Genomic DNA, 14,083 nt, shown 5'->3' with positions numbered 1-14,083 from the left:
GGGAGACATGAGCCCATAGTCCCACAAGAAAAGACATGAGTCAACACACATGAGCCTAGAGACGTGAAGTCATGAGTCAACCAAACGTGAGTCTAGAGTAGGTATACCTAATATTGTACCGACCAATATTACTACCTTAAAGACTTGTAAGGACACACCTACTCATGTCCTTTAAGGATTTTCTTGTCATACAATCTATATAATAACTAAATTTTCAAGGAAAATTCTTGTCCTTTGTATTTATTAGAATATTAAAGTATAATTATTACATAATAATTGTACACTAATCGTGTCACGGACCTAGTGCATAAAATTCCATGCCCCAGGTTGACCTATTTTATAAAAATAAAATACGTAAGCCTAGTTGATACAAAAAAGGTGTGAGCTTGGAGATGAGAACTTGGAGAGATGAGCTTGCAGGCATGAGCCTAGACACGTGAACTTGTAGACATGAGCCTAACATGCAAGTCTAAAGACGTGAACCTAGAGACATGGACAAAAAAAAAAGAGGTTCAAAAAACCAAAAAACTTAAAACTAAATAAAAATAATGTTTTTTGTGTTACAAAAAAAATGTTTTTTCATAACTTGAGTAGAATAGACGTGTCTAAAATGAGTTTAAGACCTGCTTCAAGAAGCACTAGGGACCTGTTTCACTAGAGTGAAACACGATATGAAAAGATGAGTAGAATAGACGTGTCTAAAATGAGTTTAAGACCTGCTTCAAGAAGCTTCAAGAAGCACTAGGGACCTGTTTCACTAGAGTGAAACACGATATGAAAACATGATCTAGACTAATTGTTAGAAATGATAAATATAGTCAACTATAGTACATCAAACCACACTTCCTTAAACCCACCAAGTCTTCAATCCTAGCAAACGACCCATGAGACTCAACTAAGTGCTACCCTGTTAAGAAGGATACACTCCGTGTAAGATCCACCTCAAGCGAGGAGATTTGGGAAGAAATAAGCCAACAAAACACATACTTGGAAATATGAGTCTTCGCACACGGTCCTCTAAACTTCAGATTCACCAATTGGCTCTGTAAACAATGCCATAAATAAAGAAGGCATTATTAAACCACCCTATCTTCCAATGAAGCTCCAGTGAGGGAGTGGGAGAGCACGACCATAAACCTTAAGAAAGTAATCAAACCACGAATGCCACAATATTCTAAACCTTTGTTGTCGATCTTGAGTTGGATTATCCCAAGCTGACCATGACCAACAAGCAGCCCAATATTCAATATTATGGTAATTTTGGGACATATCTCCTTTGTTGTGTATGATTAGGGACAATTGTTCCTCAAAACACACAATAACAAGCACACACAATGCAAGCAAAAGTACCACTCTCCACATAAGTTCATTATAGAAGCACCTTTATCATGAACCAAGTTCCACGAATGCCACAATGTTTTAAACATTTGTTGTCGATCCTGAGCTGATTATCCTAAGTTGACCACAACCAACAAGCAGGCCAATATTCACAATTTACAATAATTTCGAGATATGTCTCCTTTGTTGTGTATAATTAGGGACAACTGTTCCTGAAAACCCACAATGAAAAGAGCACACAATGTAAGCAAGAGTCCCTCTCTCCACATAAGCTTATTATAGTAGAAGTAGCTTTATTAGGAACCAAGTTCCAATTCTTCTCCATTCGGATGAGGAATATGGAACATGAGGAAGGGTAAAGAGCCAATGTCTGGGGCTACCTTAAAGCAAAGGGATCCACAAGGGTATTTGCATAACGTGTCCTCAATAGCCGTTAGCAGGCCATTAGCCTCAAAGCTAGGCTGATGTAGGATGGGTACTATTAGAAACACCATAGTCCAACCCCATGGGGCAAGAAATTTCAAACCTTGAAATAGAGAGTTTTGTGCAACCACTCCCTTACATTCCACTGCCCTGTGAATACACAAAAGACATGCTTAGGATGGTGTTTGAAATGGGAAGGGGGGTTGCCACAAACATAATACCTAGAGACTCAGAGTTGGACAAAACAAAGCCAATCTCACATCTCAAGATGATGACCAAATTTGATGGAATTGGAGATCCCATTATCTAGAGAAGCTCGATCAAATTTATAAGGCCATGGAAAGGATTGATGATGCCACAAGGATCTATTCGTTCGAACTTTGCCTTGAAGGAAAAGCAAGCCAATGGTTTAGGTCTCTAAACCCACATGAAAAGGCCACCTATGAGGTCTTTAGACACACATTCATAGTGGGATTCTAGCCTAGGGGAGAAAATGGAGCCCCATTGCACAAATCTATAACCTCAAGCAAGAGGAGGGCAAAACAATGTGGGACTACAGTGCTAGAACCAAGTATCTCCATGAGAGACTAGATTACTTATTGCTTTGATTTATGATCGTTCTCATCGAGCAAGCTTCATGACCATATCTATAGGTCTAGGCACTACATCTTTGATGAGTGTTGGTCGCAAGACAATAGACCTAGCAAATAATCTCCAAGACAAGGATGTAAAAGTCATCCACCTAGACCAAGAGATAGGGGCCATGTCATCCAAAGCCTTAACATTCAAGGGGGTTCCCCATAGCACCAGCTAGAGTCCTAGTCAAGGACATGAGCACGGATGAGTTGGTAGAAAATCTACTCAACCATTTAGGCTAGCAGCGATGATAGGGCCAACCCACAAGAGCGACCTTAAGGTCAACCCCATCCAACTCCCCAAGCTGGACACCCACACTTATTTCCACCATGGATAGATATTGTATGGTGTGAAACTTGCCCATCAAAATCATACAAATATGGAGTTTTAATATGTTGACACCTAGAGACCAACAAAATTTTGCTCATCGCCAACGCCATGGGAACCACGATACAACCCATTCATTGTTCATACCACAAAAACCTTATTGCCCATACCAAAGAATCCATTAGCCTTGTTGCCCATACCACATGCTTCTCAATTGGCACTTAGTCCAGTGCCCATATCTTTCAAAACCCTATACCAAGAGGCATATACAGACTGCCACCAATGCCATACCCACCTCTCCCCAACCGATTCCTCCTGAAACCATGCCAGTACAACAATACTCGATGAACGTGAAAATGCAATGCATGATTAATTATCAAGGGTAATGACGTAGTGACCATGAAAAGTGGTTCTGATGATAGCTTTGAAGTTACCTCCCTGGTGTGGAGAGACAATGGATGATCTCTTGCTAAAACCAGCTCTTCCCAAAGAGAAGAACCCCATTGAATGAACAAACCCTCCAAAGAAACTCAAAGAATACTACAACCCCATGTTGGAGGAGAAGCGAATGAAACAAGCCCAAGAACTTGTAAGGAAGGTGTAGGTTGAGAACTAGAGCAAGTACTTGAGTAGGTGGGAATGAACACTAACCCCGCCTGAGAGTATTCGCCACATGACTCCATTCAAGAGTCAGCATAGAACCAGCAAAGGAACCTCAGAGTGTGTCAAAGGCCATAACCAAACCCGTGACCATTCTTAAGAAGCCACAAAAAGAGCTAGTTCCAAAGACTCTACCTCCACTACCAAAGGTCATAGCCACCCAAATCTTCTCACCAATATGCCTTGTATCCTACTTTGTAGATCGGGGGGCACCTCTTGAAATTTTTGGGGTCCACATTGACACCTTCACCTTCATCAAAGAAGAAAAAACCAAAAAAGAAAATCACTACACCCATGTGTCTCACCAATTTGAAATCCTGATTGCCAATTCCAAATTTCAGATCACCAAAATTTTTGGATTGCCATTCCCAAGTCTCAGATCATTACCTTTTTTTGATCTCAAAATTAATAGTTTCGATCGTGCCAATCCAAAAATTAATAGTTCCAATCCACTAATCTAAAATTATGAAATCACTATTACTTTTGGATTTTTGATCTCATTTTTAAATCATTTCTATTTAGATCGTTGATCTCATTTTCTATTTGGATTGCGGATCTCGTGTTTAGATCATTCCGTTCTCTGATCACTACAGTTTTGGATTGCTGATTCAATCGACTTTCCATGTCGACAATGCTCACTGAGATTTCTAAAGGACCGAGAGCATATTGTGAGGTTTATTTCTTGACACATAATTAATGGGTGCAAGTGTGTGGTGAGTTGTACTTACTCTTAAATAAGTGCATCTTACATATAATGTCTTTTCTTTTCCCTACAACAACACAAGAGAGAAAGAGAGACACCTATATGTTGAAGTTTTCATCATGAAGCTCACCTTTTAAGAGAGAGGCCCCTATTTTCTCTCTCAAGGAAATCATTAGGTAAGAAGGGATAGCTTGCCTTTCAAGAATTGAAATGAGATAAGATGAAAAATATCAAATTTGAAAAAGAGACAAAATGAATCTCTCCCCTTTCTCCCTTGGCCCTCTCCCTCCTCACCTTTGGCCACGTGGAAGGGGAGTGGCTCTCTTTCTCTCTCTCTCTCTCTCTCTCTCTCTCTCTCTCTCTCTCTCTCTCTCTCTCTCACACACACACACACACACACACACACACACTCTACATGCACTTGTGCGACTATGTATGCGTACGTATGTGTGTGATTATATATTTACTATAAATATTTTTAATTTTATTATTTTATTTATTAATTATATATTTTTATTATATTAATATATATATTTATAATATATAATTATATATTTAGTATATATATATCTCTCTCTCTCTTTAATTTTTTTATTTATACTTATGTATATTATATACATATAACATTATATTATAATATATTAGTATAGTTTTTATATATATCCTTACTTATTTTATGTTTATATATTTTTGTTATATATATTTTTATTCTATATATTTTACATTTACTTATTATATATCTTTATTTTTTTGTATTATATTATTTATTTCAAATTTCTTCTCTTAACATATCCCTACATTCCTCTCTCTCCCCCCACCTATTCCTCCTCCTCTCTCTCTCACCACACATGGCTCCTCCCCTCCTCCATCACACCTACTTCACTCTTTCCCCTACCCCAACACTTGGCCCTCTTCCAACTACCACGTGTCCCCTCCCCTTTTCTCACAGTCTCCTATTTATAAACTCTCTCTCTCTCTCTCTCTCTCTCTCTCTCTCTCTCTCTCACACACACACACACACACACACACACACGTATGTATATAGGTATATGTGTCTAAATATAATAAAATATAGTATTATATATATATATATATTTGAATGTGTGTGTGTGTATTTATAAATATAAATAAATTTATACACACATATATAATTTTAAAATTTAATAGGTGGGGATGTGTAGTGAGGTGTGATGCGTGGTGAGGTGTGCTCACTCTTGCATAAATGCATCTTACATGTAATCTCTCTCTCTCTCTCTCTCTCTCTCTCTCTCTCACACACACACACACACACACACACACACACACACACACACCCACACACACATTACACACCCGTGCATGTACTATTGCAAATGCACACTTTCCTCCCCCCACATACACACTCTCACATATAGAAATCTCTCTCTCTCTCTCTCTTTCTTGCACACACACACACACACACACACATGCTCCTTGTCTTTTCTCACACACTCTTCCACATAAAACTCTCTCTCTCTCTCTCTCTCTCTCTCTCTCTCTCTCTCTCTCTCATACACACACACACGTGAATATTTATATAATATTATGTTTTAATATATATTTAGACACATAGACCTATACATACATATATCTATGTGTGTGTGTGTGTGTGTATATATGCACATATACATATAATTTTAATTTAGATTAAATTTTAATGGGTGGGGATGCATGGTGAGGTGTGCTTACTCTTAAATAAGTGCATCTTACATATAATGTCTTTTGTATTTTCTTGACAATGAGAGAGAGCAAGATAGAGATAACTACATGTTGAATGAAGCTCATATTTTAAGACAGAGACACCTACATGTTGAAGTTTTCATCACAAAGCTCACTTTAGAGACACCTACATGTTGAAATCAGACTCCGGGTAGGTCAAGCATTGGAAGCAGAACAATGCTGATGCAAAGTGGCATAATCAAAAGCCTCAATTTTTTCAACACATACACACACAAACGTCTTTTCCCACCCTTTTTTAGTAAATCCCCAAAAGCTAAAGATTAAAAAGAGTCCTAAAAGTTGTTTTCTCGGTAGGCTCCTCTATTAAAAAAGCAACTTGCTTGCCCTTTATCTTCACTTATTTCCCTTTCTTTCGTCCTTAGCCTTTTTCATGCTCGCCCCATCTTAAGAAAAATTCCTACTCGCCCACTCCTCCCCCCCGTTCACATGTCCATCTCCTATTTCCACCCTTCAAACTACCCCCTTCACACCTACTTCACACCTACATTGCTCCTACGGCCCCCCTTCACACCTCCATCTCCTACTCTTGCCACCTTCTCCTGCTTGCTCCTTCACATTGCATGGTCACCCCAAATTCTACTTTGTTTCTTTGCTAGCACTTATCCTCTCATTTTTTGATGTTGTTTAGGCCTTCTCCTCCTTGCATCCTATTGTTTGCTAACCACTCACCTTCGCTCATCCTTACTCACACCACCTCTGTCTACCTGCCATCTTCTCTCGTGTTTGCTAAAGCCTATTTAATTGGACATGGATTTCAAAACAATCTAATAGAAGGCACTCATCAAAAAGGACAAGCAAGATTTGCTTGTTACTATTCTTTATTTCGATGATATGCTAGTGATAGGAAACCATTGAGGATTTGATTACAACCTTTAAGGCTAACCTCAAATTTTGAAAAGTCAAATCTTGGTCTTTTGCACTACAGAGCTTCCCACATCGTGTCCACTCAGGAGAGCCTGCGAGATCTGGGGGACTATGCCCCATAACAGATGGTATGAAATTGCTTCTTCCTTGGACAATCATACATCTCTTGGCTAAGCAAGAAGAAACCAACCGTGGGCAACCTTGTCGTATGAAGCTGAATACAGAGCAGCTTTCACTGTAAATGTGTATGGTTGATAAGACTGATGGTGAAGGATCTTTGTGTTTCAATAGACACTCCTACTTCAAATCTCAATGATAGTCAAAGTGCAATGATAGTAGCCAAGAATCTTATCTTTCATGCCATGACCAAGCACATTGAAGTGCACTACCACTATGTGAAAGAGAGACTCCATGTAGGTGAGATCAATCTGATGTATTACAACACACATGACAATGTTGTAGATCTTTTCACTAAAGCCTTATCATTTGAAAATTATCCCTTTCAGAGACTAATCTGTAATCTCTATAAACCTCACATTTTTACTATAGGGGGTTTGATAGTTTTATAGTAGTATTGTTGTAAGTATGTGCACTTATACCATTGTACTTTTATCCCATCGAGTTTTTTCCCATGGCCATCTAGGTGTGAATGGATGACCATGGGCACTTTTGTCCCACCAAGTTTTTCCCCCATGGCCATCCAAGTGTGTAAATGGACACCGTAGGGTTAGCTAGTATATAAGCAACCTCAACCACAATTTATGTTTGTTTTTCATTTGTACTCTTGTACCCTTGAGCTCTTGCTCCAGTGATGATGAACAAACCTTTCTCTTCTCTCACACTCCTCACCCCTAGGCTCTCTAGCCCTTATGTGTGTGTGTGTGTGTGTGTGTGTCTCCAATAGAACTCATTTTGGTCGTGCTTCACTTCTCTTGGAGAGGTTGTCTATAGACTATGAGAAGAAATAAAAGTGGGGATTTACTATCTATCCATCTCCTTAGGTGTCCACCTTAGGGGTGGAGCCATATAACAGTGTGTTGTCAACCCACTCATTGCTTGAAAACACTGATGTAGTTGTTCTACTTGGAAATGAGGCTATCTTTCACATTTATCGTTGTTCCTTGGACATTGAAAGACCTACTTACAAACTTCAACCGTCACCAACTACAACAAGACTAACTTTGACACTCTCGGCAATCCCCACTGAGGATGTAAAGGAGTTGATTGAGAAGGAAGGCTGATTTTTCTCGCAAACATTAGCTTTGGAAGCTAGTGGGTGCATATTCTTTTTAGTGCTAACAAAAATCTATAGAATAGTTAGTAAGAAATATTTGATCGCAAGGGGCCAAGAAGATGGGAATGGCAATACGACTTTTTTGATGGTCACTAAGATCGTCATCCTAGGAGATGTTCAAGACCTCCCTATCTACGAGGAGAAGGGTACGAGCTCAAGGTTGTGCAAGGAGAGGTTGTGTGAGAGAGAGAGAGCTTTTCTCTCTATTGACATGTTCACACCACCACAACACCTATTTTAATGCACTATGAGGTCCTGGTTCTCTAGATTTTTTGTTTGTGTGTGTGTGTGTCTATGTGTGTCGCTATGTGGGTGTGTGTGAGTATGAAAAGAAAAGAGCTTGATTGTCTCCCCTCCACTAAGTGGGTAGAGTTCTCCCCATGGAGGGTAGAGCTGGTACAACGGGGCTTGTTTTGCATGTATATCGTGCTGCGAATAGCTAATTTCCAAACCATAAATCTCATTACCACCAAATCCAAATCATCATCTTCCACTTATAAGCAAACCATGGCAAATTTTCAATGTGCAGTCAACCCTCTTCACTGATATCCATTTGCCCCACTGACACCCATCCATGCCCCATGCCAACGCTTTGCATGGATGCCTTTGATCCTATTGTCTTAACTTCTTTATTCAGTCTTGTTCTTGCTTATTCTAGCCTTCTTTCCATAAAGCACAATTTTGGCATCCGAATACTCACAAGGGCTATTAGCTCTCCATCTGCGGCATGCTGGGACTTTGTGAAGATGCCGCCAGAGATGCCTCGATCTTGCCTAGTCATATGGGCACATGGGCCAATCGTGGTCTATGGAGCCGTCGGATCCATGTGCCCAAATGGAAATCTTTACACTCAACAATGATTCCATCAAGCGCATTTCCCTCCAAGGCATAACATTTACCTCTATCCGTGCTGATCCAGTAAGGTTGGGTTGCCCAAAAAAGGTCAAAGTAATGCCGCATAATACCAAGGTTCGTAGTGTTTGGTACTCCAAAATTCACCCAAGCCGCAGACTCTCTGTAATGCTTCCCTTCTTTTCGCTGACATCACCATGCTTCAAGAAAGCATTAAGGAAAATTCGAACTCCAAATGAACCCTTTTGGAGCCAATTAAAAAATATAAGGCCAGCCAATGAGAGCGCTTGGATTCTATATCCATGTAACATGGATCTTTTTTGTTAGAGTGGGCCCCACAATTTTGAGCTCAAAAGAGGAATAAAATATATTGGCATAAAACTCCAAAAATAGAAGAATGTGAGGCCATACCACCTACCAAACTTTAAAAACAACATATTTCAGAAGGTATCAGGAAAAGAGGCTAGGCTGATTGAAAACTAGTCTAGAGATAACAAAATCTCAAGTTTTACTTTCTCCACAATTTAAACTTTGTTCTCTTTGTTTCCTGCCTCTCTTACAAGTGTGTCACTCATTTCTGTCATAGCTGCTTCATCTTTTCTTCTTCTTCTCTCAACCTCTTTTTTCTTCCATCTTAATAGTCTAGTAAACTTCTTTAAGCTATATTTGATAATCCTGATTTCTTTGTGATTTTATTTTGTTTGTTATATTTGTCTGTTGAACCTTATTGACCATGATGTTTTTTGTGAAAACTTACAGGGTTATTTGTCAACACTTGACTACAAGGAGAACCGAGTACAAGATTCACAACATTTTTCTAAAGTTTTATTTTAGTTATTTAGATTGTTGAGCCTTTCGAAGAAATGGTAATAATTTCATGTTGTCCCTTTATAGATGAGCTCTAGGAGAAAACGCATTTGCAGCATTGAAAGTGTGGAGCTTTTGAAACAGGAAGGATGCTGATGGGGGTAGCAAGATCCCTCAACGATTCAGGAAGTCAGACTAGATTACGACTATGAGACCCAACACTCAAGGAGCATTCAAGGTAAAATTAAAAGACATTGGTGATCTTAACAAGCATTAAAAATGTACGATCTTGGAGTTTTGCAAGGCGGCCAAATGGTGCAATAGAGGTCCTCGTGCAGTATGCTTATATGCACAAGGACATAATGCTATATCACGGTGAAAGCACAAGATCTAAGACAAATAATAAGATTCAGTAAAAGTAGTCTTTGTTTTTTGTATTTAACACCTTTTTTGTGCTCTATAGCTAAGCATTAAAATTTTCTTGTAGCTTTATATCCATTGAATGTGCAGGAGTGGCAAAATGCAGAGTGCATCAGTGGAAGAATTAATGTCTTCCATGTAGAGATAGGCACATTGCTATATGGCAACCCACCCAGCCATTTAGTAGCACATGGAATCTTCTTTTACGATTCCATGTATGTTTTGGATAATATAAATGATAATATTAGTAGACTATAGTCTACTAGTAGACTATCCCACTACCACCATTGTCTAGCAAAGAATGGGTTTGTTCTTGCATAGACATCATTATAGCATGCAAGAATAAGATAAGAATAGATATGCATGCATCAATGAAACCATCAATAGGTTCTAAGGACGTCTACCTAAGTTGGTTTATACATTTGGCGCCTTTGCACAGATGTTTGCATCATGTGGTGAGGTCACTTGATAGTGATTGGATGAATAATTTTTTGGGGGAGGGAAAGGATGTAAAGAGGATCTTTGTAGAAGATGCCATTGAATGCAAAGTAACAATGCCAAATGTTGCGTTCAGGTGAAATCAAAACATAATGTTTGTTTGTGTTTGTAGCAAATTCTGTTAAGCGTGACATCCGTTAATTTTTAGCATTTGTTGTTTCTATGAGCAGGTATTTCATTGCGAGGTAAACATTATGCATGCGATTTTGTTAGACAAGATGGCAAATTTGGAGAGGTGTCTGGAAAAGCTTGGATCAAGACATGTGTGATGGAGCTCATTATTCCATCATAGGTGTTGTAATCCCCTCACAAGGTCGAGACCCGCCATTGGCCTTTCTTAGATAAGAGATCCAATTGATGTGTAGTGATGCACCAAGGTATTTCTATTTTAATTTAGATGTTAGGAAAATCGGAAGTAGGAGTGAAGCTTCTAAAACTTTCTCTGTTTATATCAAACCACATATCCTAGAGGTTGTAGAATCACCTTGAGATTGAACCCCCACATCGCGTTGTACTAAATTCACAATTAAAGAAGCTTCAACATGCAAAATTGGCTTAAATGACAAACAAGGAAAACTTGGATAAAAATCACTACAACATGATAGGAAGACATCCAACACATTGAATCCCCCACATCAGGTTATATTTAATTCACAATTAAGGAGACTCTAAAATGCATACGAGTGCTTCTACACATCTTAAACACCTATTTAACAAGTATGTGTACCAATCAATATAACGTGAGAGGAGAACCCATAAGTGTGTAGGGCGCTATCCGCGTTGTCGTGATTATACTAGTGGAAGGGCGGTGTTGGAGTCTACAAAAGTACACAAGAAATCACCTTATTCAATACAACATGATATGTGATGTTGAACATGAATGAAAAAATTGAGCTCGTTGTTGTGAATAAGACGCATGAGTTATTAAACATTAGATTGAGAAATAAAAACTTACTCATCACAACATAAATGTTGTCCACAAGAATGAGTAGATGAGATGGCTAGATGACGAAGAGCAGACCATGCTGAGACGAAGACAGGCAAAAATAAGACGTGCTATTTTAGAAAAGCTCGCCACTAAATTTGATGGCTTAGGGTTTACCAAAAGAGGTCACACCTTAAGTAGCTATGACACTACATGATGATGTTAGAAGTAATGGCATTATAGGTGCACATGGCATGCAATGAGTGATGAATGATCGAATGCATGAGTGACACATGTTTGTCCCACATGTAAAAGAACATGGCCCACCAATGTATGCCTACCATGTGTAAAGACTGAGGGATAAAGCATTCCCACATGCATTATTTATAGTGTGACTTTTTAGAAACTCTTGGATTTTTTTGTGCAACTATTTTCTTATACTCTTGCTCTTCTGGTGTTGGCACTTCTCCTATCCTCCTGCAATAGCATGATATCAATAATCTTCCCAATATACTGACTCGTGACAGTCTCCATCCCTTTGCAAATTTTAAGGTGTGTTCTCAAATGATTATGAGCGTAAGTTATATACCTAAACAAATTATGTATATTTTAATTCAGTACAATGTGATATATGGCTTCACTCACCAACATCCACCCTAAATCACATTGTACTGACTTGTAATACAAGGTCTCTATAGTGTGAATATGGAACCCTACGGGGCCGATTGCCAGCCCACAATCACGTTTAATGAAAAATTATAGTATCATGAGCTTTTAAAGCTGGTTGTTAGTGGTTGTTGCGTATTTGTGCAATAGACATTGTATATTGCAATTCAGTACAACGTGATGTAAGGCTTCACTCACGTTGACATCCACCTAAATTGTGATGTGTTGAATTGCAATATACAAAAGGTCAGTATAGCACGAATATGGAACCTTGCCAATCGATGGCCCATACTTGCGTTTTAATAAAAATAGACAAGACTTGCGTTTTAATGAAAATAGGCTAGACTCGCGAGCTTTTAAAGTTGGTTTTTAGTGGTGGTTGCATATTTGTGCAACATAGATCTTCTATATTGTAATTTAATACAACGCAATATAAGGCTTCACTCGCCAACATCCACTCTAAATCACATTGTACTGTCTTGCAAAATACAAGGTTAGTATAGCACGAATATGGATCCCTACATCCAATCACCAGTCCATAGTTGCATTCTAATGAAAAACTATAGTATCACGGGCTTTTAAAGTCGGTTGCTAGTGGTTGTTGCATATTTGTGCAACATAGACCTTGTATATTATAATTCAATACAATGCGATATAACACTCACCGACATCCATCCTAAATCGCACTGTACTTGCAATTATACAAGGTCAGTATAGCGGATAGTATGGAATCCTACCAATGATCGCCAGCTCATAGTCGTGTTCTAATGGAAAACTATAGTATCACAAGCTTTTAAAGCCAGTTGCTAGTGGTTATTATATATTTATGCAACATAGACCTTGTCTATTACAATTCAGTACAATGTGATATAAGGCTTCACTCGTGTTGTACTGACTTGCAATATACAAGGTCTGAATATATACCACAAATATGGAACCCTACAGTCGATCTCGTTGACCCATAGTCACATTCTAATGAAAAATTGTAGTATCACGAGCTTTTAAAGCCGGTTGCTAGTGGTTGTTGCATATTTGTGCAACATAGACCTTGTATATTGCAATTCAGTACAACGTGATATAAGGGTTCACTCGCCAACATCCACCCTAAATCGCATTGTACTAACTTCCAATATATAAGGTCAGTATAGCTCGAATATGGAACCCTACTCTCGATCACCGTCCCATAGTCGCTAGCTTAATTTTTAAGTACACAAATTAGTATAGCGCGAATATGGAACCCTACGGCCCATAGTCATGTTATAATGAAAAATTAAAGCATCGCTAACTTTAAAGCCGGTTGTTACATATTTGTGCAGCATAGACCTTGTATATTTCGATTCAGTACAACGCGATATCAAGCTTCACTCACCAACATCCATCGTAAATCGCGCTATACAAACTTCTATACTGTAATTGCAAATCACCATTATTCTTTCATTCCTGTATAGTTAACAATCTTTTGACGACCCATCCTTTTGAGATCGAGTTTAAACCCAATAATTGGTTTTAAGAAACTCCTAAGAAGAAATTGTTCAACTTCCTTCATAAAGTCGGCCAGCACACCATTGCCAACCTGAGATAATACATATGTTTTCTTGCAATTTCTCCCTCGAGGATATGATCATGTCTGCATGCTCGTATCTCCAAGAGAAAGAGCAACAATACTAGGAGATCACTTTGAATGATGGAATCATCCTAGACAATGTTCAATACGTGCATGTGGACGATCTTTTTTCTTCAATATCCTCAAGACATAAGGTAAATATGGATATTCCAAAGGTGCCAAAGAATAGGAAGAAGACACATAGTAAGTTCCGTGTACACAAGCGCAAATGTCATCTTGTTAACTACCACCACGGGTTTATTTTTTATTTGCATCTGCTACTTAAGGATAAGTAAGTTTTAATAGAAG

Source organism: Cibotium barometz, chromosome 16 (genome assembly GCF_041138505.1).
Source record: "Cibotium barometz isolate CiBa-2024 chromosome 16, ASM4113850v1, whole genome shotgun sequence".
In the NCBI taxonomy this organism is placed as follows: Eukaryota; Viridiplantae; Streptophyta; class Polypodiopsida; order Cyatheales; family Cibotiaceae; genus Cibotium; species Cibotium barometz.
The sequence above is the reverse complement of the archived record's forward strand: the minus strand, read 5'-3'. Positions refer to the sequence as shown.